Genomic DNA, 25084 nt, shown 5'->3' on the forward strand with positions numbered 1-25084 from the left:
CGCAGGGCGGAGTCTGCCCGGGGTGGAGCAAAGAGCTGGGATGAGCTGGGCCAGCCAGGGCAAAAGGGGCGGGGGAAAGAAGCCAAGAGAGCCTCTGAGCGTGTGCAGAGCACCCTCCAATAGCTCGCTTCCCCTGGGATGGCCGGGGAGGGGGAAGTTGCGCAAGACGGAGGCGTCGGCTCGCCCGTGCATGTTGCGCTTGGGCTCTGCGGCGTTTCTCGTTTTGGGAAAGGGTTGGGCCCCAGCGCAGGAGATTCCCGTGCTGATCCAGGCTCCTCCTTGCAAAAGAGAGAGAGAGAGAATTGCAAAGGGATCCCCCGCCTCCACACCGCCCGCTCCTTTTTATTGTAAGAGGTGGGCGATTTTTGTTGCGTTGCGTTTACTTTCTCAGGTTTCCCCCCGCGACCCCGTTACTGCCGGCGCTCCCGGGCAGGAGCTGGCTGCTCCCGTTATGGGAAAGCAGAGGATCTAGATCTTAGGGGGGGGGGGAGAGACAACATTTGTGGGTCTTGTGGCACCTTCGAGACTTCATAAGCAGCAGCGTAGCCAATGTGGTGCCATCCAATATTGTGGACTACAGCTCCCATCCACAAATCAGCCCCATCCACAATGCTCGGGCATTATGGGAGTTGTAGTCCCAACTCTTTTTTTGTGACAGGTTCTCCACATTGGGTACCCGGGTAGACGAGAGACCACTGCATCAGATGAACGCCATATTAAAACCTACCGTATTTTTCGCTCTATAACACGCACCCGACCATAACACGCACGTAGTTTTTAGAGGAGGAAAATCCATAGGCATGCCACCTGTAGGCATTCCCTCCATAACACACACACAGACATTTCCCCTTACTTTTTAGAAGGAAAAAAGTGAGTGTTATGGGGCAAAAAATACGGTATTTTTTATGGTTTCTAGTGGCATGGGCATGTTAATCTGTTGCAATAACAATTACTAAAGAGTTGTGAACCTTAAAGAATAACCAATTTAGAAAGGCATAAGCTTTCATGGGCTACACCCCACTTTGTCCCACGTTGCAGGTGCATATACATATAATTGGGGGGGAAGGGAATTGTAAATAGTCGGGTCACAAAGAGACAAAAGTGTAGAAAATACAAAATGTGATGATTTACATTAACCTGGACCATTCACAAACGTATTATTATTTGAATTTATCATTTGCTTTTTCTTGCCCAGGCAACTCCAAGCAATTTACAACCGAGCAAATTGACAGACTGAACTACCCACATTGATATACATTAAATCCAAGAGGGGGAAAAAGAAATAAATTAGAAACATCCCAGCCACTTCTAAAAGGCCACAGATAGTTCAAGGTCAAAGGCCTGGTTATAGAAGAATATTTTTTGCCTGGTGCCTAAATATATACTGTATTTTTTGCACCATAACACTCACTTTTTTCCTTCTAAAAAGTAAGGGGAAATGTCTGTGTGTGTTATGGAGGGAATGCCTACGGGTGGCATGCCTACGGATTTTCCTCCTCAAAAAACTACGTGCGTGTTATGGTCAGGTGCGTGTTATACAGCGAAAAATACGGTATAACAATGGCACTCTTAAGAAGAGCAATCCGTAAGAGGGGAGTCACCGCAGAAAATGCCTGTTCTTGTGTTGCTACCTGCCCACAGACCTCTTGTGGAGGGGCCACACGAAAAAGGGCCTCAGATTACGATTGCAAAGTCCAATGCTTTATTATACAGTTGATGCTTTTGAATTATGGTGCTGGAGGAGACTCTTGAGACTTCCATGGACTGCAGGAAGATCAAACCTATCCATTCTTAAGGAAATTGGCCCTGAGTGCTCACTGGAAGGACAGATCCTGAAGCTGAGACTCCAATACTTTGGCCACCTCATGAGAAGAGAAGACTCCCTGGAAAAGACCCTGATGTTGGGAAAGATTGAGGGCACAAGGTGAAGGGGACGACAGAGGATGAGGTGGTTGGACAGTGTTCTCGAAGCTACCAGCATGAGTTTGACCAAACTGCCGGAGGCAGTGGAAGACAGGAGTGCCTGGCGTGCTCTGGTCCATGGGGTCACGAAGAGTCAGACACGACTAAACAACAACATGGTTTATTAAACCATGGCTTATGGGTGAACCCAGATGAGCACCTGGACCATGGCTTATTAACTATGGTTAAAGTTCTCTCATTAACCAAGGTTTAGTGTACAAACCTCCTGGAACATTAACCATAGCTTACCATTATGTGCAAACTCAAACCTCCTCCTTAATCGTGATTAATAAGCCATCTCTGACCAAAAGCTACGGAGCCACGAGTGAAGAGTAGCAAAAGAATTCCAACAGCTCTCTAGGCTTGGCTGCTCTGTGGCATAAGGTTTAGGTGGTCATCTGCCAGGCACCACAGCTTCAACTATGATTTATTAACTATGGTTAACATTAACTATGTCTTGGTGTTATGTGTGAACCAGGCCAATGGCTCCCTTTGCTCTCCACGGGTTGCTTTCCCACTAATACGGCATCCATCCCACATCCTGCTACATGCAAACCATGAGTAGGTCTTGCCCCATAAGCCGTAGTAGTGATGCTGCTAAGAGCAGCTGCTCCTCTAAGGCTGGCTGTTAAGCTACTTGCTCCAGGTGCAAGTTTCATGACAGACAGTTGTGCAACAGGTGAAGGTGTCTGTAGCATGGAGTGTGTGTCATAAACAACCCTGCATCTGCTATTCTGCTGTCAAGCCACTCTCAAGAGCTTTACTAGAGCGACCCCATACACAACCCTTTTTATATTGGATTAGAGTTTACCTTGTTTTTATTTTATAACTGTATTGCTTACCTTTTGTGAATTTTCTCGTAAGACGGTAAACAATTAAACAAACATAGTTATCTACAGTACTTCTTTTCTGGGGGGGGGAGACGATTCAGGGGGACGCATATCCCTAAACATTTTGTGCATCTAAGTTTGGCCTCATCAAGGAGCAATATTTCAATATGAGTAGGAAAATGAGAGTACCCCTAAACATTTTTTAAGAAAAAAAGCACTGGTTATCTATAATATGTTACAGTAAAGCACGCGCACACACACACACACACACACACACACACACACACACAAATAAAACAAAACTATCTTTCCTGTTCAAGATCCACTCTCCTGGATGCAAGATCAATCACTGTTTCTGTGTTGCTAGGGAGTGGAAGATTGGGATTATTATTATTATTCTTTATTAAATTTATATCTCACCCTTCATCTGAATATCGCAGGGTGGTTCACAACACAAAAATACAAAATCAAAACACAAAACAAAAATAAAAACAAAAGGAAAACAAACCGATCATCCCTCCCAGATACATTTTAATATTAATCATGCTCTTTCCCAAAGTCTAGCTTAAGCCAGCACCATAAGGTCTGCGGAGAGGGCGTCAAATGTTGTTCTCGCACAGTCCCTGAGGACTGGAGAGGGCATTGAGTCCTGATAGGATTTTACTCGGCTGGCTTGACCTATCAAGCAACATAAAGGGTGTCACATGGGTTGCAGGGAAGAGAGGAGGGACGAAAGAGTTGGTTGACTCAGGCTATTGGTCCAGTATGTAATGCTCCTCTTAGTTGGTACAGATGTGCCAGGACCTCTACTCCTCTACTCCTGCCATGATATGAATACAGGATTATTCTGCTTATGTCTTATCCAGGCTATAGTTATAAACTTAAGTAGGGATTATGAGTATTAATTTCCTGCAAAAATGTCATTATAAATTTTTAAGGCTTAGCTGGGTTTTTTTTTTTAAAAAAAATGATGTGCCAATTATGAAGCAGTCATTAAAAACTCACATTTGCAATTATTATATAGACTATGGTGCACAACACACATTTGCAAATTGCAGAATAGAAGGACCCTACAGACCTACCAATTTTGTTTTTTTTTAATAATATTTTATTAGGTTTTGACAGTAGAAAAGTTTAGAAAACACAAAAGGCAAATGCAAAACAAATACAAAATACAAAAACACAAAAATACAAAATACAAACATACAAACATTAAACACAAAAAGAAGAAAAAACACATATAGAAGAAAAACAAAATTTCTCTCTTTCTTAATCTCTCCACTTTAAATTGACTTATTTTCCTGACTTCCTCACGTCTCCCATTATTGTATCCCTTTTTAGACCTACCAATTTTGAAACCTGTGGAATGGGGCTCTGAGTTTCATTTTTCAGCTAAGCCAAAGCATTTCACCTGTGATCAGTGTATTCCGGATTTGAAGATGAGCTACAGTGACATCATTTTCCTGCTCAGTTTTTGTAAGATCTATCTGTAAACAAGATCCACAATGTCCCTGCACTCTGGCGTTGTGAATGCAACTCTGTAATTGCGTTTGGCTAACAGGCAGCAGTTCCAGTAGACTGGTTCTCCATTTACAAATGGGGAGGTTAGTTGTCATTCCCATTCAGCTCGCCTCCTGCTATCAGATTCTACATAATTGCTCCATTATTCCACATTAACATCTCTGTTTTATTTAACAGGAAGATGGTCTTGTACAGTATTAAACAAGGCTGATACTTTCTGGCAGCTGTTGGAATGCCTTTTGGGTATTGAGAGCCGCAAGTATGTTCCTTATTTCCTTTCTTGCTGTTGATGGTAATTTAAGTTTTCAGAACGTTTTGTATCAGGAGCCAACATGATTCAGTCATTCATTCAGCAACACTATAATTTCCAAGAAAAGCTTTTGGAGCCAACGTATTACAATAAGCAAGGACCATCTTAGTATTTCCCAAAATTCTCATAGCTGAGGCGCACTACATATGAATTAAAATGGGAAGAATCAGCAAGCTGTATGCTTATATCACAGAAAATTTAGGGGCCCCCCTCACCCCATCATGTTTCTGGAAGAGTCAGTTACCCCAAACAGTCCTCTGTTCGAAGGGCTGTGCAGGATAAAAAATGGTTTCACCTTCCAGTAAAACAGGATGTTTGGGTAGTGGTGGGTTTATTTCTCACTGGATGAGAAGCCAGTGGTCTTTCAGGTGTTGCTGGTCATGCTGGCTGGGCCGATGGGAGCTGGAACCTCAGTGTGGTTTTACTATCAATCTGTTTTCCCAGGGCATTCTGGGAATTGTAGGAGAACTAGGGGTTCTCCTAGCAACTAAGCACCCTTTACAAACCACAGTTCCCAGGATTCTTTGGGGGAAGCAATGACTGTTTAAAGTGGTATGAGGCTCTGTTTTGCACCCAGGATTGGGGGGCAGACAGTGCATGTCACATGAGTGTGACGTCCGGTGTGTGGCGCATGTTGCACGTGTGTGAAATCATGTGCCTGTCACACGCCACACACATGCGATGTCATGCACCTGACACATGACACGTGCGTGACGTCACACGTGTGACGGAGCCCAGTGTGGCATGGCTTCCCCTCTCGCGCTCAGGAGGAGCCAGCCACCGAACTGCTCCATGCTCAGCCATTTCCGCCCCCTCAACATGGAGAGGGCCAGCAGGTTTTGAGGGGGCCAAAGGCACCTCTGCCCCTAGGATTTTGGTGTGCCTGATACTGCTTTAAATGGTATTAAATTTACGGCATGTAATGCCTTAAAGGAAAACATTATGAAAATGGTCTATAGGTGGTACATGACCCCAGTCAAGCTGGCAAAAATTTATCATTTGCCCGATAACAAATGTTGGAAATGTAAAGAGACCGAAGGTACCTTCTATCACCTTTGGTGGACATGCCCGAAGATTAAGGCTTTCTGGGAAATGATCTATAATGAAATGAAAAAGGTACTTAAATGTACTTTCCCTAAAAAACCAGAAGCCTTTCTCTTGGGCATTGTCGGCCAATTGGTGTCAAAGAGGGATAGAACTTTTTTTATGTATGCCACAACAGCAGCAAGAATACTCATCGCAAAGTATTGGAAGACACAAGATCTACCCACTCTGGAAGAATGGCAGATGAAAGTGATGGACTATATGACACTGGCTGAGATGACAGGCAGAATCCGTGACCAAGGAAAAGAGACGGCGGAAGAAGAATGGAGAAAATTCAAAAGTTATCTTAAGGACTATTATAAACTTGAAGAATGTTAGAGTGTTGTGGTTTTTAGGAACAAAGGGATACAGTGATATAAGGTCAGAATACAGAGATGACTAAGATGACAGAGGTCGGAAAGTAACAATTGGGAGTTGCTATAAAATTATGGACATTGGGATGCAGAAAGGGGGGGTATGGGGGAGTCTCAAAAAAGAGGTTTATGAAAAAATTGTTATGAAATTATACGTGTTTGTATGTCTTTCTAAGTGTTTGTTTGTTCTTTAAAATTCTGTAAAACCAATAAAAATTTTATAAAAAAAAAAGATACTGCTTTAAATGTATCAGGCAGATGGAGCCCAGGGGTGGGCCTCATCCAAGGAAGTGGACTAGGACTTTATGGAGACCTCCAGCACCACTGTGGATCCTGTTTCAGGAGAGCAGCCCAGGTTGGAGGAACTTCTCCATGAGGAAAGATTGCAGCATTTGGGCATTTTCTTTAGTTTAGAGAAAAGTCAATTAAGAGGCAACATGACAGAAGTGTATAAAATTATGCATGGCATACAGAAAATTGCTAGAGAAAATTTTTTTCTTCCACTTTTATAATTCCAGAACCCATGGCTATTACTGAAGTGCGAATTGAGTAGGCTCATGTTTTAAATGCAAAGTGAATTGGATTTTCCCACAATCCATCTCCTCCTTTGAGTTCCAGCTTTGATTTTCCTACTCTCCATTATGGGGAACTGACAACAGACCATCTCATCAGGCCTTCTGAGACTACATCTCTCATTGTAGCACATCAGTTGTATAAAATCATGGTTTTGTTTTATTATGTTTAGCAGAAGAATTATTTAACATGATATATTGGTTTACTTTAATACTTTATTTTTTAAAAAATACCTTGCTAAGTTAACTTATTCCAAACCATTACTATAAACAGACTTGTATATATTCACATTAGAAACTCGCTCATCGCATGAGTGCTGTAGAAAAATTCTAGTTCCTCCCTTGTCCAAATTTTCTGTTGTCCTTGCTCTTCCCGAACTAAAGAAAGATAAACAGACAAATGCCAGGAAGTGGGCAGAACTCTAAAATAATCTCTCTCTCTCTCTCTCTCTCTCTCTCTCTCTCTCTCTCTCTCTCTCTCACACACACACACACACACACACATTTCTCTACACACAGAAAGCAAACAATTAATCTACAAACAACCATCAACGGAACTCAGCAAAAATGCAGCCATTCTACGTTCATTGGTTGGAAAGAAGCGCTCATCATCATCCTGTTTTGCCTGGTTCCACCAAATTCCTGGAAACCAATGCAAGCTTGGCTGACAAAGCTGGGGGGGGGGAATTAACACAACATTTCATTCGAAAAATCAGAAGGTAGCCGTTTATTCAGATCACCATCACTTCAATCCAAATTATTTAATAGCTGTCATCAGTCATCAACATTTGCTGGAGGACAGTATTCTGAAACAGGCCCTTGTTTGTTTTTTATAAGGGGTGTCCACTCTTTGAAGGCCTATATGGCACAAATCTGGTAATAAACCTTAAGAAGGGGGAGGAGGGGTCTTCAGCAAGTTGCCCAACAAGAGTTAGCCCCTAGAGAGGAGGCAAGTGTGAAATGGACCACAGTCATAAGACATGGTTATGGATGGAGTAGAAGTCAGGCAGACAAGGAGTGCATTGCAGAACAAGCCAATGAAGACAAACTACGCCCCTTGGAAAATGTCTCTGATCTAAACCTCCACTGCCTGGAGGAAAAAACTGAGGCATGGTTAAGGAAGGTTGAGATAAAGTTTACAGCATGCTGTGCGTTAAAGGAAAAGTACATGAAAATGATGTACAGTTGTACCTCTGAATGCGAACAGGATCCGTTCTGGAGCCCTGTTCGCATCCTGAAAGGAATGTAAGACGCGACTGCATGTCTGTGCGTGTGCAGGTCGCGTTTTGCCGCTTCCGCTCATGCACGTGATGTCATTTTGAGCGTCTGCGCATGCGCGAGTGGCGAAACCTGGAAGTAACGTGTTCCGTTACTTCCAGGTTGCCGCGGAGCACAACCCAAAAACATTCAACATGAAGCATATTCATCTCGAGGTATGACTGTATAGATGGTGTTTAACTCCAGTAAAACTTGCAAAAATGTACAAAAAAATTGCTGAATATGTGTTGGAAATGCAAAGATAATGAGGGTACATTTTTCCATATGTGGTGGACCTATAAATCAGCAAAAGCATATGGGGAAATGATATATAATGAATTAAAGAAAATGTTTAAAATGACACTTAGTAAAAAACCAGAGGCTTTTTTATTAGGTATAATAGGAGAAGAAATCCCAAAAGAGAAAAAGGCCCTATTCATGTATCTGACAACAACAGCGAGAGTGTTATATGCCCATGGATGGAAGGAAGAAAGAACCCCATCGAAAGAAGAATGGATAGCGAAATTGATGGACTATACCAAAATGGTGAAAATGACAGGGAAGATCAGACACCAAGAAGACAAAAGGTTTTAAAAAGAATGAATTAATTGTGTGGAATACCTGAAGGAGCACTGCAAACACTTAAAAACATTAGCAGGCTTATAATAGCACCAGTGATATAATTAGGGTAAATTTTGAAACAAGGGAGATGAATAAATTAGATAAAGATATAAAGACACAGAAAATATAGTAGGCAATGATGGGAAACCGGGGAGGAGGGTGGGCGGAAGTCCGGGGGTTGAGAACCCCCAAAACATAAATATTTTGTTGTGTTGATATGAATGTAAAAAGTAAGCAAAAAATAAAATATTAAAATAAATAAATAAATAGAAAAATCTGTACCTGCTGCCTTGCAGGATATCTTCAGGAGAAGAAAAGGCTACATACACAAATCCGGAGTGGAGTCCCTAAGACGATTGGATGGCATCTTGTATGCCTCCTTCCGGCAACTCCTGCAACTAAGCTGGTGTCAAATGTATTGCTCTGCTCTGCTTTGGACCACGTCAGCAAGGCTGAGAGGGGGGGGGGTCTTCTTCTCTGAGCAGCCCAGGATCTGCAAACACACTGCCCCAGGCATGAGCCCCAGGGAGATCACTTCAAAGCTGCTAATGCAGCAAAAAACACACACAACAAAAATAAAAAACCATGGGAGACAGACAGTTACCGATATCTGCAGCCACAGCAGCTGCTGTGATTCTCCAGTGCTTTAACTCCATCCCCGGAGGTGCACTCTGTTGTCTCTCAAGACAAATGGATGTCAACTTGTAAATATCAGTTTCTGGGAATCACAGGTGAGCAGAATGCTGTTGCGACCATGTCCAGCTTACAGGCTTCTCATAAGCATCTGGTTGGCTACCATGAGAGAAGGACGCTGGACGTAGGTTCTTAAAACAACAATACCATAAATTTCCAACATACTGTACATAAAGTACGGACAACAGCAAACCAAGACAGAATCAAATTAACAAAACCCCTTTGCGGGTCTTTGCAGCAGAAACGATAAAGCTAGCAACTGTTTCCACAATGATTTGGCTTGTATGAGCCACTAAGCAGGCCAAATGCCATTCAAATGTCCTGGTCTAGTCCTGCGAACTGAAAGGGTAAGCAAATTGCTTTAGTCGGCACCCACAGTTACAGATCTGGAATTCCATCGCTCCTGCTACGTAATTTTGGTTTAGCTGATGCTTCTGTGGTTACATTGTGTTGTTCGTGTCCATGGATCATTTCAGCACCTAGTGAACATTTGGGGGTTGGAAGCAAAGCTTTGGGATCCCACAAAATGACTCTCAGTGCTTAGGCTTTTTTTAAAAAAATGGATATTAAATTTGATCGTCTATAACTGCTTCCTGGCTTCCCCTAAATTATGGTAGTATTTCAACCACTTTTCAGAACCTGGCAATTTAACTTGGCATTAAAGGGGAGAAACATTTGTAACAGATAAATGCAGCTGGATGGTGCAGGGTAAAAACAGGGCAAAACTGGAGACATTCCCTTGATGTCAGTCTTTGAAAGCCATTGAAGCAGTAGAGCATATATAATGGAATAATGATATCATTCAAAAATAAATCTATTAGAGTTCACATATACAATAGAACAGACTAGTGGCACAGAACGTCAAGCCATGTGTTCAAGATAGGTGTCAAAGGTCAGTCTCACAATGGTTATTCAAAGGTTTCAACAGAAGACGTCTCAAAAGTCTAAAAAGTAAAGTTTTCTCAATAGTTTTTCAAAAGTTTCAATGGAAGACGTCTCAAAAGTCTCAAGGACAGTGTTTCCGGAATGATACTACTGTTTCGTAATAGACTTCATCAGCTGAAAATACAATACAAAGCATACAACCATTGACATTCGGACACAGATTTATTATTTACAGTATTATGGGTAAATCAAAAGAAATTTGGTATTAGGCAAGATTTTGAACGGCAGTTATGTCAACAAGAAACCTGTTTCATTTTTCTGTTTAAATCTATTCATGGCTGGGGGGGGGCTAATTTCTGAACTTGATTTTAATTGCTTTGTTTAAATATTGCTGTACGCATTATTGTTATATGTTTGTCCTGTGTAACTGCTTCTTATGGGTCTACTTTGTATTCATATGCTGTACTTGCTATACTGTCTCTTTAAGCATATCGTCATTAGAAACAGCTGTGGCTTACTTGAGATATCCTATGCAATTGAGTTGCAAGTACCAGCAGCTACACTACTGGTGAACACTGATCCGTAGCATAAATCTTACTTACATATTATTGTGAAAAATATTGGGTATTTCTTTATACACTTTGTTTTGTATATTCTGTTTTATTTTACAATGTGTATTCGGGTAGCTCAGTTCTGTTATCATTCATTGGTTGTTGCTCTAACAGTTATTAGCCTATGTGTTGTGTCTTTATTTCTGTAATTGGTTCTCATTGGAACACAGGGGTTTGTTTTTGGCACACTGAAGCAGTATAAACAGTATGGCTTCGTTTTGGATCATTCTTGTTTCCCACCCTCCTTTCCCGCATTGCTTCCACTGGCCTTCAAACTATTGTACACGAACACAGAGGAGGGGTGGTCCCTAAATTGCACAAAACCCACAGACAAAGCCAATTGGATGTGCAATCATTATAAGGAGTAATCAGTGGCAACAGCTGTTTACCACTTCCTAATTTTGGGAATTGATTCTAGTATTGAAGCAATCTGGGGAACAATAAAAAGGTAAAGGTATCCCTGCCTGTACGGGCCAGTCATGTCCGACTCTAGGGTTGTGCGTCCATCTCACTTAAGAGGCCGGGGGGCAGCGCTGTCCAGAGACACTTCCGGGTCACGTGGCCAGCGTGACAAAGCTGCACTGGCGAGCCAGCGCCAGTGCCGCACACAGAAACGCCGTTTACTTTCCCGCTATAAAGCGGTACCTATTTATCTACTTGCACTTAAGGGTGCTTTCGAACTGCTAGGTGGGCAGGAGCTGGGACCGAACGACGGGAGCTCACCCTGCTGTGGGGATTTGAACCGCCAACCTTACGATCAGCAAGTCCTAGGTACTGAGGTTTTACCCACAGCGCCACCTGCATCCCAATAACCCCCCCCCCATTTGGGGAAAGCTGGTTACATTACTTTGGATTATTTACATCAGTTCATTCTTTTTTTAAAGAGATGCATAAGAGGCCAGAAGGTGATTTTCAGCTGCCATCCGTGAAAACTATCTAAGTTGATTTTAATGAAGCAATGAAGTGAGATACTGTCCAGAGATCTCATCAGCAACAATGCTGCAATACATTCTGTGTAGGTTCAGCTTCACAGAGAATTTTACATTTTCAGTTTATTTGGTTTTTTGGCTACAATGCGAATCTGTTTCACTAAATGTTACACTATGAGACTGCATATTTTCTTATGTACTGTTGCGGGAGTCCATTGTACTGCCATATCTTTCAATTACATTGATTTCTTCTTTGTATTATTTCTTTTATCAAGCAGATGTGTGAACCACTTCGTAGCCAACACAGACAGAATGAGATAGGAAATACAAAGGATGCCATTCTAAAAAGCAATAAAACAGTTACTACAGTTGTGCAAATAGTATTCCGTAAAATGACGGGGTCACAGTTCAGGGGAAGCCTACGTAAACAGAAATGTCTCTCTTTTTATGGGTCCCAGATTATTCCATCTGCCAGCTTTGCTCTTCTGGGATCTGGGCAGCTTTCGGCCTCAAGTTAGAGTTTATAATAAAAAATACACATAAGGATCTCCTCTGATTTTCATAAGGCTCCTGTACATGGGAATAGGAAGTTTAACCCCTCCCTCGTCAATCACAATTCTGATAAAAGCCACACCCACCCTCCAATTTGCAACATTGGTATTAGCTTTAAGAAAAAAGAGCCCAGTGGAACCAATAGAATACAGTGGTACCTCAGGTTACATACGCTTCGGGTTACATACTCTGCTAACCCAGAAATAGTGCTTCAGGTTAAGAACTTTGCTTCAGGATGAGAACAGAAATCGGGCTCCTGCGGCACAGTGGCAGCAGGAGGCCCCATTAGCTAAAGTGGTGCTTCAGGTTAAGAACAGTTTCAGGTTAAGAACGGACCTCCAGAACGAATTAAGTACTTAACCCGAGGTACCACTGTATCTATTTTATTAAGGGTAATGGCAGTGCACAGGGGTGGGTTGAAAGGCATGCATAGTTTGGTCCTTAACCAGTTGACCTAGGAACAGATAATGATTTTCCCAGCCCTGGAGAAAAGATAAATATTACTGCAAAACTCAAGATTGTTCCTAGACGTCACTGTATAAGTCTCTAAGCAATCACTTGTCTCTTCCCACTCCCTGCTTTTTTTGTGTTTTTCTATGTAGTGTTCATTACTTTATTTTAAAAATGCTGGTATTAGGGGTTTAAAAATATGTGTCACTCTTGGAAGTAACGCATGTGGTCTACACAACAAAGAAAGGTGACTGTTCCCTCTGCCCTCCCTAAATGGTACCTCTGATTTTTATTTCTTTTCTGGAAATGGATTGTGCAGCATGTATCCTTGTCTAAATGTAGCTGATAGTTTGGTATTTATGGGGTGCTGCAGAGCTGTGAAAAAATACCTTGCCAGTAGGTGTCACTGCAGTCCATGTAACTGCTGTATTATTCAGTTCACTTAAAGGCTTTTCTCTCCTCCTCCGTTTTAATTCTAGGTAACCTGAGATGATGTCACATTGGATGGGGATATTCCCTGGTACAACTTGTACTGTCAATAGGATGCTGGAAACAGTGGCGTAACGTGGGGGGTGCAGGCGGGGCCGGCCGCACCGGGCGCAACATCTGGGGGTTAGGGTTAGGGGCGCAAATCCACGGGTCAGGGGGCGCAGATCCACAGGTTAGGGGGCACAAATTACTTGCCTTGCCCCGGGTGCTGACAACCCACGCTACGCCACTGGCTGGAAATAGTTGAAGAAAAATTAGAGGATGAGCAGGGATGGGGTGTGTGTGTGTGTGTGTGTGGTGTGTCTTTTCTCAACACCTGATTTTGCAGATACAAAATATTTCATTCTAACATAAGCGTCACCCCAACATTCTTAGCTATGGAATATGGATTAAAGGTCTACCTGTTATGTACGGGCATGCTCCAGCTTGCTTTGGGGAAACAGAGATTTACACCCAGTGTGACTTTTGCATCCCACCTGTGCATCTCATTAGGGACGTGCGTGGCGCTGTGGATTAAACCACAGAGGGCTTGCTGATCAAAAGGTCAGTGGTTCGAATCCCCATTACGGGATGAGCTCCCGTTGCTTGGTCCCTGCTCCTGCCAGCCTAGCAGTTCGAAAGCACAGTAGATAAATAGGTACCGCTCCGGTGGAAAGGTAAACGGTGTTTCCGTGCGCTGCTCTGGTTCGCCAGAAGTGGCTTAGTCATGCTGGCCACATGACCCAGAAGCTGTACGCCAGCTCCCTCGGCCAATAAAGTGCGATGAGCACCGCAACCCCAGAGTTGTCCGCGACTGGATGCAATTGTCAAGGGTCTCTTTACCTTTATGCATCCATTGTGTCCAGATGTTGGCTGCATTCCACCAACGGACTATGAAATCTTATTGATGGAGGTGCTTTGTGCTTCCCTTTCTTCGACGTCCATCTCTTTCCATTTTGTTGTGATGGAGTCCTTCTGCCTCTATAGGATGACTTGGGCTCCGAGATAAGCAGGGAGGGCCCTGCTCGTCTTGCCAACAGGCTGAGACCCAAGTGTGGGAAACCTTGCTTTATTGTACACTTCCCGCAACATGTAATAGACCAGGCATCTCTGACCTGCAGCCCTCCAGAATTTTTGGCCTACAACTCTCATGATCCCTAGCTAACAGGACCAGTGGTCAGGGATGATGGGAATTGTAGTCCAAAACATCTGGAGGGCTGAAGGTTGGGGATGTCTGTAATAGAGGGAAGAGCAGCATTGTTGAGATGGTCTGAAGACTGTGGCAATTGTTACTAGTCACTTTTGTGACAATTGCCACTTTTGTGTTTTTTACTGTAGTGACTTTATCCTGAGGTCACCGTGAAAGAAGAAGCCAACCTAAATTCTGCCCAGGGCCTTGAAAGCCAAACGGTTGTGGGTGGTAGGAGGACATGCTACTAGCGAGAGGTTGGGTATGTGCTGGTAGGAGGACAATGTCCTTTGCTCTACCTAGGCTTGCAAGCAGCAACAGAGCCATTGGCTGATGATGAAACTGGTTGGTGTGGTGACATTAGAAGTGAGGGAACTTCAGGCCAAATGGCAAAAATGCTTCGGGGTCCAGGGAGGTGAGCCCTCCAGCGGCTGATATCATCAGCTGCATATGTCAGAAAGAGAGTTGCGAATCAGATGTTGCCTCATTGGCTCCTCATTAGCTTATCCATCAGTGCAACCCGTGGAGAAGGCAGAGTCTATATATCTGGGCATGAATGCAAGGAGTTGCATCACCTTTTCACTCAGTCAACACACACACACACACACACACACACACAAAATATTTGGTGGGTGGGGTGGATTTTGTCAACTGCTTCATCTTGAAGAGAGACAGTGTGGTGTACTTGGTTAGCATGATGAGCTATGGCCAGGGGAGAGCAGAGTTCGAATCCTCACTCTGCCATGGCACTCACTGGGTGAACTGGGGCCAATCACCATCTCTTAGCCCAACCTACCTTGCAAAGTTGGTTGTGAAGGCTAAATGGGGTTGGAGAGGGCCATATACATAGCCCCGAGCTCTTTGGATGAAAGGCTGGATAATAATGTAATAAACAATTAATTTTACGAATTGTTTTCCTGGCTGCTCCCATTGGCACCTGCTGCATCCTGTGTACCTTGCTCAGGGCAACCTCAACCTAGCCCCAAACACTTGATGGTGTGGGTGGGGATAAAATCCATTTATCTTGCATTTACAGGTGATCCTGTTTAATTCACACTTTCAAAAAACAAACAAGTGAACAAACAAACCATGGTTAGAGCATGGTGCTGATAATGTCAAGGCTGCATATTCCTGTACTGAAAGGGTTGGATTAGATGATTCTCAGGGTCCTTTCCAACACTACAATTCTACAAGTCAATGATTCTAAACCGAAATCCAACAACCTTCGAAATTCGCACTTATCTGAATTGTGCAATGTGGTTCTTCAGCTGAGTAATATATACAAAAACACACATATATGCATATAAAGCATGCATAGAGATGCACCCAATGTTGAAAATAACACACAAACATCCAGTATGTATACTGGGCATTAAAAATATGTTTATTAGGAGAAATTTGCACTAACTTTGCCAGTGAATTATTGTGTGTGTGTGTGTACACTGATATGGAAATGTGTAGTCTGGAAAAGTTTGGAAACTGCAAAAAACTAAAATGGCTGGATATGCCCATCCTAAGCCCTCGCTGGGATCTGCAGCAGAAGCCACATCACCCTCTCACTCATAATGATCAAGATCCTGGGCTCTTTTGTTGTTATGTCATCAAAGGTGATTGGACAGGTTGAGGCAGAACGTCATTTTCCAGTTAATAACAGCGCTTACCTCTTGGTTGTGGTGCCCACACACACCCATTAAAAAAACAGTTTCAGGCATGTTTCCCCCCAGAGATGGTTGTTGTGGCATGCTGTATGGTGTTTGACGTGCCTAATCGATGAGCTCTCCACAATTTGAAAGCCTGCAGTCTCTGTGTCCTAACACGCACAGAAGTCCGTCTAACAAAAGATATGGCCTTATCTGCTTGCGTCCCATAACTCCCTCACAAGGCCAGACTTGGACGCACGATCTGTGCAAAGTTCAGACCGTGTCATCTGTGATATCACACAAACAGGAGACTGAGGTTTCCAAGGGGTTTCTACCTCACAAAGTGTTCTCGTTTCACACCACAGGCTTTTTTGTCATTGAATTCAGCACCTCTCTCCATCTTGGGTGGAGAGGCTATTGGCCACCTAGGGATTCATTTATCTTTCAGGGACGGCAGTGCCGTTTATCTCCTTTGCTTAATGCATTTGTGTCAGCCTGGACAGCTCAATCGCTTAGAGCACGGTGCTGATAACACCAAGGTTGCATGTTCGATCCTCGTGTGGGACAGCTGCTTATTCACGTGGACTGGATAATAAATAATAATAATAATAATAATAATAATAATAATAATAATAATAATATTTATATCCCGCCCTCCCCGGCCAGAGCTGGGCACAGGGCGGCTAACACCAATAAAATAAAATCACAGTAAAAACATAATAGGGGGAAAAGAGAGGGAGGAAAAAAACAACAATTTAAAATACAGGTTAAAATGCAATTTAAAACGCAGCCTCATTTTAAAATAGCTGATAAATCAAGACCATAAGGGGAGGGAAGCATAAGGATCAGACCGAGCCCAAACCAAAGGCCAGGCAGAACAGTTCTGCCTTGCAGGCTCTGCGGAAAGATGTCAAGTCCCGCAGGGCCCTAGTCTCTTGTGACAGAGTGTTCCACCATGTCGGGGCCAGTGCTGAAAAGGCTCTGCCCCTAGTTGAAACCAACCTAACCTCCTTGAGGCTCGGGACCTCCAAAGTGTTGTTATTTGTGGACCTTAAGGTCCTCCGCGGGGCATACTAGGAGAGGCGGTCCTGTAGGTACATGGGCCCTAGGCAGCATAAGGCTTTAAAGGTCAAAACCAGCACCTTAAACCTGACCCTGTACTCCACCGGGAGCCAGTGCAGTTGGTAAAGCACTGGATGAATGTGATGCCGTGGCAATGACCCCTTAAGGAGCCTCACCACGGCATTCTGCACCCGCTGGAGTTTCTGGGTCAGCTTCAAGGCCAGCCCCGCATATGGATGAACCTCAGGGTCCATTCTGACTGCAACAATTCTATGATTCTCTGCTCCTCAGCCAAAAAGGCTCCCAGAGCAGCTTACATACAATCAAAACACGACCATCCCTACCTGCAGACTTACAATCGAAAACAACAACAAAAGATACACACAGGAAAAGGGAAGAGGAAAGCAGGCAAGTGTATTATGGGTGTGCAGGAGACCCAAGGCATCCACCCCTAATTCAGATATTTAACTTCCAGAGACTCTGGAGTGGCAGCCAAAATCTGAAGGTTTGAAAAACTCTCTTTGAAATATTTCTTTTAAGGTATCCCTGAAAATGGATCCCCGACACTTAAAAAACAAACAAACTAGGACTTGTGTAATAAAATCAGAGCTAGCTGTAGTATAAAGGTATTATAGGAGTGTGGGTCTGTGTGCATGCCATACATTTGAGACGCCTTTCCCCTGCTCTTGTCCTTCCCAAGAACCATGGGAACTGAGCTGCTATTCTCAGCACCCTGAAGAAGTTCCCAGTTCCCAGAATTCTTTTAACATGTACTTTAAATGGACGGCATATGTGCAGGTGGGGATAAATTACAAGATCAGAAAGAGGGAAAGGAGGAAAGAGAGCATGGAAGGGGTAAGAAAGAAAGAAAGAAAGAAAGAGCAGAAGAAAGTTTAGTCATGTTGATCTGCTTGGATTGCTGAAAATGTCATGTGATCCAAACAAAATCCCTGACAAAATTCTGACATGGTTAATTCCTATGGGAGTGCTGTGCCAGACACGAGCAGGGGTACAGGATGGTTAAAATTATTATTTTTTATTTATTAAATTTTTATACCTACCTTCATCCTAGGATCACAGGGCAGTTTACAATATGAAAACACAAAAATACATAACATAGTAAAAAAACAAAACCAATAATCCTCAGCCCCTAGTTAGCATGTGGGCCCTTATGTACACAAGAAGCCTTTGCTCAGGTGAGATAACAGTTTGTCCAAATGGCATTATGAATGTATTTCAGTCTCTACTCCTTTAATTCTGAACGTGAGAGTATGTTCAGCGCACCTGGCCAAGGTAGAAAACCCCACCCTGACATTTCCTAGGTATGCTTCATGCATTTCCCTTTACAGGACAATTACTGCCACCTTGTGGCTCTTCCTAGACTGTTTCCAATAGCATACGCAACTTTCACTCATGAATGAGATTACGACAGAGTACGTTCTTTAGACATCACGGTAGTGAGGGGCATCTAAAGGCATTAATCTGTAACCTGGGTTGTGGCATGCAATCTCATCGCTCTAGGTACCTATGGAGCAAGCTTTCCTTTCTCTCTGGAAGTTCTTCAGTTCACATGATCTGGTGGCTATGTGTTAACCTGTTTGTGTTAATAAATACGTTCTTAGTGATACACACTTGTGACCTGTTAGTCAATATGATATAGTATTGTCCCCAGTGGAATCACACTAGTTTATTGAGGTGTTGGTTGGCACCTGCCTGTTGCAGGAGACAATGGAGAAGTGTGCCTTTGAGGGCGAAGTCAAACTGTTGGAGAGTTACAGCGCCTGCTGTGGCTGTAGAGACTGGATACGGAAGAGACATGTTTCGTTGCAGCTGGGGCAGTTGGAGGCAGTGCCGGATTTACATATAAGCTAAACAAGCTATAGCTTAGGGCCCCACTCTCTTGCCCCCCCCAAAAAAAAATTAAAGGAGAAAAACAACTGGATGTACATTTTCAAAATATAAGATAAAAAACAAATAAAATAAAACCTACATACAGCTACAGTGTTTTGTGCTGTGTAGGCTCCTATGATGTAAGTAATGGGCCCCGCCTGCTAGCCTGCTCCCTAAAATATCACTGGTTTGCTCACTCCCATATATAGGGGGCCTACATTCTGCATGGACTGGTTGCATGGAAATATGTAGCATGCACGGCTGCAGACTGCAGTGCAGCACAGTTGAATGTAGCTCAAGCTGTTGTACCTGTTATCTAATATTAAAGAGTGCTTGTAGACTGATGATCAGGCAGTATAGACTAAGAGTATGAGCAGGGCCGTCTTAAGCATATGCAGTGCCGGGGTGCAGAGATCCGTCCTGTGGTCCCCCCCACCCCCGGGTTGCCCAGAGTTGTCAGCCTTTTTTTTAGGAAGCTGACAGCACGCTTATCTCTGCTCAGGAAAATAAAACAGGAAACATACGGAGCCCAGCGCAACAAACCAGCCCGAGGCGTTGGCATTAGTGACTGAGTGAAGCCGGGTGCCTCATGGTGTAAGCCTCTCCACAGCCCTACACCAATCCCAGGTGCACAGGAGGACGGAGGCGGCCAGCTGCCTCAGCACCTCGCTGGCTCACTCGCCCCTGAACTCGTGGGGCAGAGACGCCCGCAGCAGAAGAGCCTGCCGCAGCACTCTGACGAACAGACGGGCTCTTCCCTGGACTCCAACTCTTGGGCCCTGGACTCTCAGCCTGGCGCCCCTGAGAGCCCGACGCCCGGGTGCCCCGCACCCCTGGTGCCTATGGTTAAGACGGCCCTGTGTATGAGCATATATTCAACACACAAAACAGTGACAATTTGTTGTTGACAAAGGACAGCTGGGCATATAAAGGGCCCCATTACCTTCAGTAGCTTAGGGCCTCATCAAACCTAAATCCGGCCCTTGTTGGAGGTGTGTGGTATTGCTGGTGAAGATGCGTTCCTCTGCGTTCCTCTCAGCAGTCATTCCTCCTCTGGTCACGGCTATGGATGCACAACCTGGCTGTCTCCAGGCAGTCATAGAATCATAGAATCATAGAGTTGGAAGAGACCACAAGGGCCATCGAGTCCAACCCCCTGCCAAGCAGGAAACACCATCAGAGCACTCCTGACATATGGTTGTCAAGCCTCTGCTTAAAGACCTCCAAAGTAGGAGACTCCACCACACTCCTAGGCAGCAAATTCCACTGTCGAACAGCTCTTACTGTCAGGAAGTTCTTCCTAATGTTTAGGTGGAATCTTCTTTCTTGTAGTTTGGATCCATTGCTCCGTGTCCGCTTCTCTGGAGCAGCAGAAAACAACCTTTCTCCCTCCTCCATGTGACATCCTTTTATATATTTGAACATGGCTATCATATCACCCCTTAACCTCCTCTTCTCCAGGCTAAACATGCCCAGCTCCCTTAGCCGTTCCTCATAAGGCATCGTTTCCAGGCCTTTGACCATTTTGGTTGCCCTCCTCTGGACACGTTCCAGTTTGTCAGTGTCCTTCTTGAATTGTGGTGCCCAGAACTGGACACAGTACTCCAGGTGAGGTCTGACCAGAGCAGAATACAGTGGCACTATTACTTCCCTTGATCTAGATGCTATACTCCTATTGATGCAGCCCAGAATTGAATTGGCTTTTTTAGCTGCCGCGTCACACTGTTGGCTCATGTCAAGTTTGTGGTCAACCAAGACTCCTAGATCCTTTTCACATGTACTGCTCTCAAGCCAGGTGTCACCCATCTTGTATTTGTGCCTCTCATTTTTTTTGCCCAAGTGCAATACTTTACATTTCTCCCTGTTAAAATTCATCTTGTTTGTTTTGGCCCAGTTCTCTAATCCGTCAAGGTCGTTTTGAAGTGTGATCCTGTCCTCTGGGGTGTTAGCCACCCCTCCCAGTTTGGTGTCATCTGCAAATTTGATCAGGATGCCCTTGAGTCCATCATCCAAGTCGTTGATAAAGATGTTGAATAAGACCGGGCCCAAGACAGAACCCTGTGGCACCCCACTAGTCACTCTTCTCCAGGATGAAGAGGAACCATTGATGAGCACCCTTTGGGTTCGGTCAGTCAGCCAGTTACAAATCCACTGAGTGGTAGCATAGTCAAGACCGCATTTTACCAGTTTCTTTACAAGAATATCATGGGGCACCTTGTCAAATGCCTTGCTGAAATCAAGGTAGGCTACATCCACTGCGTTCCCTTCATCTACCAGGCTTATAATTCTGTCAAAAAACGAGATCAGGTTAGTCTGACATGACTTATTTTTCAGAAATCCATGCTGACTATTGGTGATCACAGCATTCCTTTCTAGGTGCTCACAGACGGTTTGCTTAATGATCTGCTCCAGAATCTTCCCTGGTATTCCCAGTCTGTAATGGATCATCTGCAGTCATCTCCAGGTTGTCTGCAATGGATTCCCACAGAACGAGGTTAACGCCACCAGCCTTCATGCATCATTTGCAGACATCTTTGTAACGCTGAGTTGGTTGGCCAATGGGCCTGGTGCCTGAAGCCAGCTCTCAGTAGAGCATGTTCTTGGGGATCCTGCCACCTTCCATTCCATGGAACTGGCCAAGCCAGCGTGGGGGAAACTCTTGGTTATAGATTATGCTTGGGATGGGTGAGTAACACTTGTCATTCACCTTATGAATGTAACTGCTACTGGATAGCAACACATTACAAAAGCGAAATGGCTATGAATTCTACTGAGTGCTGAACTGCCGCCGAACATAATAACTCATAACGATGACAACAGTGAGTCTGTTCTATCATTTTTCTCATTTGCAGAATCTGCGGCAAACACTCGGAATGCAATGCAGAGTATTAATTGCTGCTTCTGTTGCTGTTATGGCTGCCATTATATTTCAAAGCAGGTTGGTTATTGATGACCGGGGAAAGAGAACACGTGGTAGGTTCTGTAATGGACACCACCTGCCCTGTAGGAAGGAAGAAGGGAGGATGGGGTGGTAGTGGGGGAGAAGACAGTATCAGGGCCTGTTCACGCAATGTCTCCAGAGCTGCTTCCAGAAAGTAGATATGGAAGGCAATTGTTTGGCACTGTCCTGCAGTGCTCTACAAGGTTCCATCTCATTTCCCATGCTCTTTAACATCTATATGAAACTGCTGGAAGCTGTCATCAGGCAACATGAAGTGGACGACACCCAGCTCTATCTCTCTGTTCCATCTGAATTGGAAGAGGTGGTGGAGATATTACAGTAAATCAGTTTCTTGGAGGTGGTGATAGCCTGGAATCCTGAAAAGATAAGAGATGTTAACATGTCCTGTGTTCTCAAGTACAGGAGATGGGGAAATGGCCTCTTCTGGCCTGAGCTGGCTCACAGCCTATGGATGCAAGGCTCAAGTGCTCTTGGTGACTAGGAATGCCCTTTTCTAGCTCTGGCTGGTTTGCTGGCTATGACCCCTTTTGGCCAGAAATGACTTGGCCATAGTATTCCATGCTCTGCTAACTTCCTGACTGGATTATTGCAATGCGCTCTACACAGGGGCACCCTTGAAGGAGACCTGGAAACTTCCTTTGGTCCAAAAGGCAGCACCCAGATTACTGGCTTGGGTTCCATTTAGATCTCATATTATCCCTGTTTTAAAACAGATGCATCGGTTGCTAGTTTGTTCCCAGTTTGAAGTTCACAAACATAACAGCAGAGGTGGCAACTGCTGTCTTTTTGACTTCAAGGCCACATCCTTGCAGGAGTTGTTGTCGTCGCTGTCAGCTGCTCAGTAGTTCTCGTGATTGGTATTCATATTAGAGATTCAGGCCCCAAATGTCTGAAAGATACAGGCCCTCTTGGGAGTTAAGATGAGCAGAGGGAGCCTTCCTGGTAGTTCTGCTGCCCACAGAAAGTTGGGGGCAGCGGCGGCCCAATAGACTAGAGGGAATTCTCTGTGACATCCACTAAGTTGTGGAATCCCAACCCCCATAGATGTGTGTCTAGCATCTTTATTATACATTTTTCAGTGAATGTTGAAGATGCACCTCTCTTTACCCAGGCCTTTGACACCTGAGATGCATATTTTAAAGACCAATTGCAATTGTAAGTTGCTTTTCATTGTTTTTAACATTGTATTTTAAGTTGTTGTAACCTGCCCTGGCTGTGTGTAATGAATGAAAGCACTATTACTAATAATAATACCACATCTGGATGCAGATGTAGTCTGGTCCCCTCACCATCCATTCACTGTATGAACCTGCAATACAACATGAGTGAAAGTAATCCATTAACCTTGATTGGGTAAGCTCAAATCAGCACTGACCTAGTGATTTAAATCTATATGCTGCTCAACCCTCTAAAACAAAGGATCAAAAACAATTCTTGGAAATCTGGGTGAGGTTGAAAGATGCACATGAAGATAAAGCCAAATCAAACTTCACATCAGGCATGTATGCAGATTTTAGTATCTAGGACTGAAAAATAGAGAGTTGACACTGAAAAGGGCACTTCATAGTTTTTAGCAAGACATGTTTTCTTTACTGGTGGCTGTTCTCAGCTCCACAGTTCTCTCCCTCTTGAACTTCCTTAAAGCCTGAAGATCTTCCCACAGCGAGGCAGATTTCTCTATCTAGGCAAGCTTTTAAGGAAACTGGGAATGAGAAGGGTGTGACTGGAGAAAGGTTGTTTGCAGTACATACAACTCCTCATTTGTGCAGGGGTTGCATTCTGGGTCATCACCTGTGTCAGTGGGGTGTGCATAAGCCCACCCCACCCCATTCTGTCCCCTTCTAGGGCCAAAAATGGCACACACGGGGGCAGTTGTGCCCCAATTGAATGTGTGCAAAATGGTTCCCACCTGTGTGGGTAGAGTATTAGGGGAGAGAGTAGTCCCTCTGGTGGGGGACACATCGGGCTCCTTCTGGGATAGCTTGTCCACCTTTGGTCCCACCCTGCACTCAGCTCTCACCTGTGGCTCCTAGATGTCAGCATGTGACCAGCGGCCACACCCTGGGAATGGCTTTGACTGGCCAACTAAACCAGTGGGGTAGCTGATGAGTCTCAAAGCCTTGGTGAGTTAGGGACTTTTCCCTACATTTGAAGACAGGCTTTGACAGATTGAGCAGACAAGACCAATAATGGGTCCATCAGTCATAGAATCATAGAATCATAGAATCATAGAATCATAGAGTTGGAAGAGACCACAAGGGCCATCGAGTCCAACCCCCTGCCAAGCAGGAAACACCATCAGAGCACTCCTGACATATGGTTGTCAAGCCTCTGCTTAAAGACCTCCAAAGTAGGAGACTCCACCACACTCCTTGGCAGCAAATTCCACTGTCGAACAGCTCTTACTGTCAGGAAGTTCTTCCTAATGTTTAGGTGGAATCTTCTTTCTTGTAGTTTGGATCCATTGCTCCGTGTCCGCTTCTCTGGAGCAGCAGAAAACAACCTTTCTCCCTCCTCTATGTGACATCCTTTTATATATTTGAACATGGCTATCATATCACCCCTTAACCTCCTCTTCTCCAGGCTAAACATGCCCAGCTCCCTTAGCCGTTCCTCATAAGGCATCGTTTCCAGGCCTTTGACCATTTTGGTTGCCCTCCTCTGGACACGTTCCAGTTTGTCAGTGTCCTTCTTGAATTGTGGTGCCCAGAACTGGACACAGTACTCCAGGTGTGGTCTAACCAGAGCAGAATACAGTGGCACTATTACTTCCCTTGATCTAGATGCTATACTCCTATTGATGCAGCCCAGAATTGCATTGGCTTTTTTAGCTGCCGCGTCACACTGTTGGCTCATGTCAAGTTTGTGGTCAACCAAGACTCCTAGATCCTTTTCACATGTACTGCTCTCAAGCCAGGTGTCACCCATCTTGTATTTGTGCCTCTCATTTTTTTTGCCCAAGTGCAATAAGGAGGTTTCTGCATGTGCTGTAGATGGAAGTGAAGGGCTGATGGGGCACATCAACCTAGGATGGTAGCCCCTCTAGGAGAAGATCCTAAACCTCCACTGCCTTGTGGGACATCTTCAGGAGAAGAAAAGTCCAAGGAGGAAACCCTACACAAATCCTGAGTGCAGTCCCTAAGATAGCTGGATGGTGTTTCATAAGCTTCCTTCCAGCAATTCCTGCAGTCAAGCTGGTGCCAAATGTATTGTTCTGCTTTCC

General features: G+C 44.3%; 2 long non-coding RNA genes across 4 annotated transcripts in view; both read left to right on the top strand.

The window, feature by feature from the left end:
• The first annotated feature begins 7 nt into the window (after window positions 1-7).
• On the top strand, window positions 8-8290 carry LOC308588411. Of its 2 annotated transcripts, none has more exons than XR_014008726.1 (3): window positions 8-367; window positions 4509-4572; window positions 6599-8290. It is a non-coding gene; the product is annotated as an uncharacterized lncRNA (long non-coding RNA). The 2 variants fall into 2 exon arrangements; XR_014008727.1 differs by having other exon boundaries at window positions 8-354; window positions 4491-4572.
• Window positions 8291-21335: 13045 nt separating this feature from the next.
• LOC308588396 overlaps window positions 21336-25084 on the top strand; it is a 220439-nt gene continuing 216690 nt past the window's right edge. For both annotated transcript variants that reach the window (XR_014008705.1, XR_014008706.1), the window contains exons 1-2: window positions 21336-21584; window positions 22941-23016. This is a non-coding gene — a long non-coding RNA (uncharacterized lncRNA). The remainder of the gene's footprint in view (window positions 21585-22940; window positions 23017-25084) is intronic.

Source organism: Podarcis bocagei (assembly GCF_964188305.1).
Source record: "Podarcis bocagei genome assembly, chromosome: 5".
NCBI lineage: Eukaryota > Metazoa > Chordata > Lepidosauria > Squamata > Lacertidae > Podarcis > Podarcis bocagei.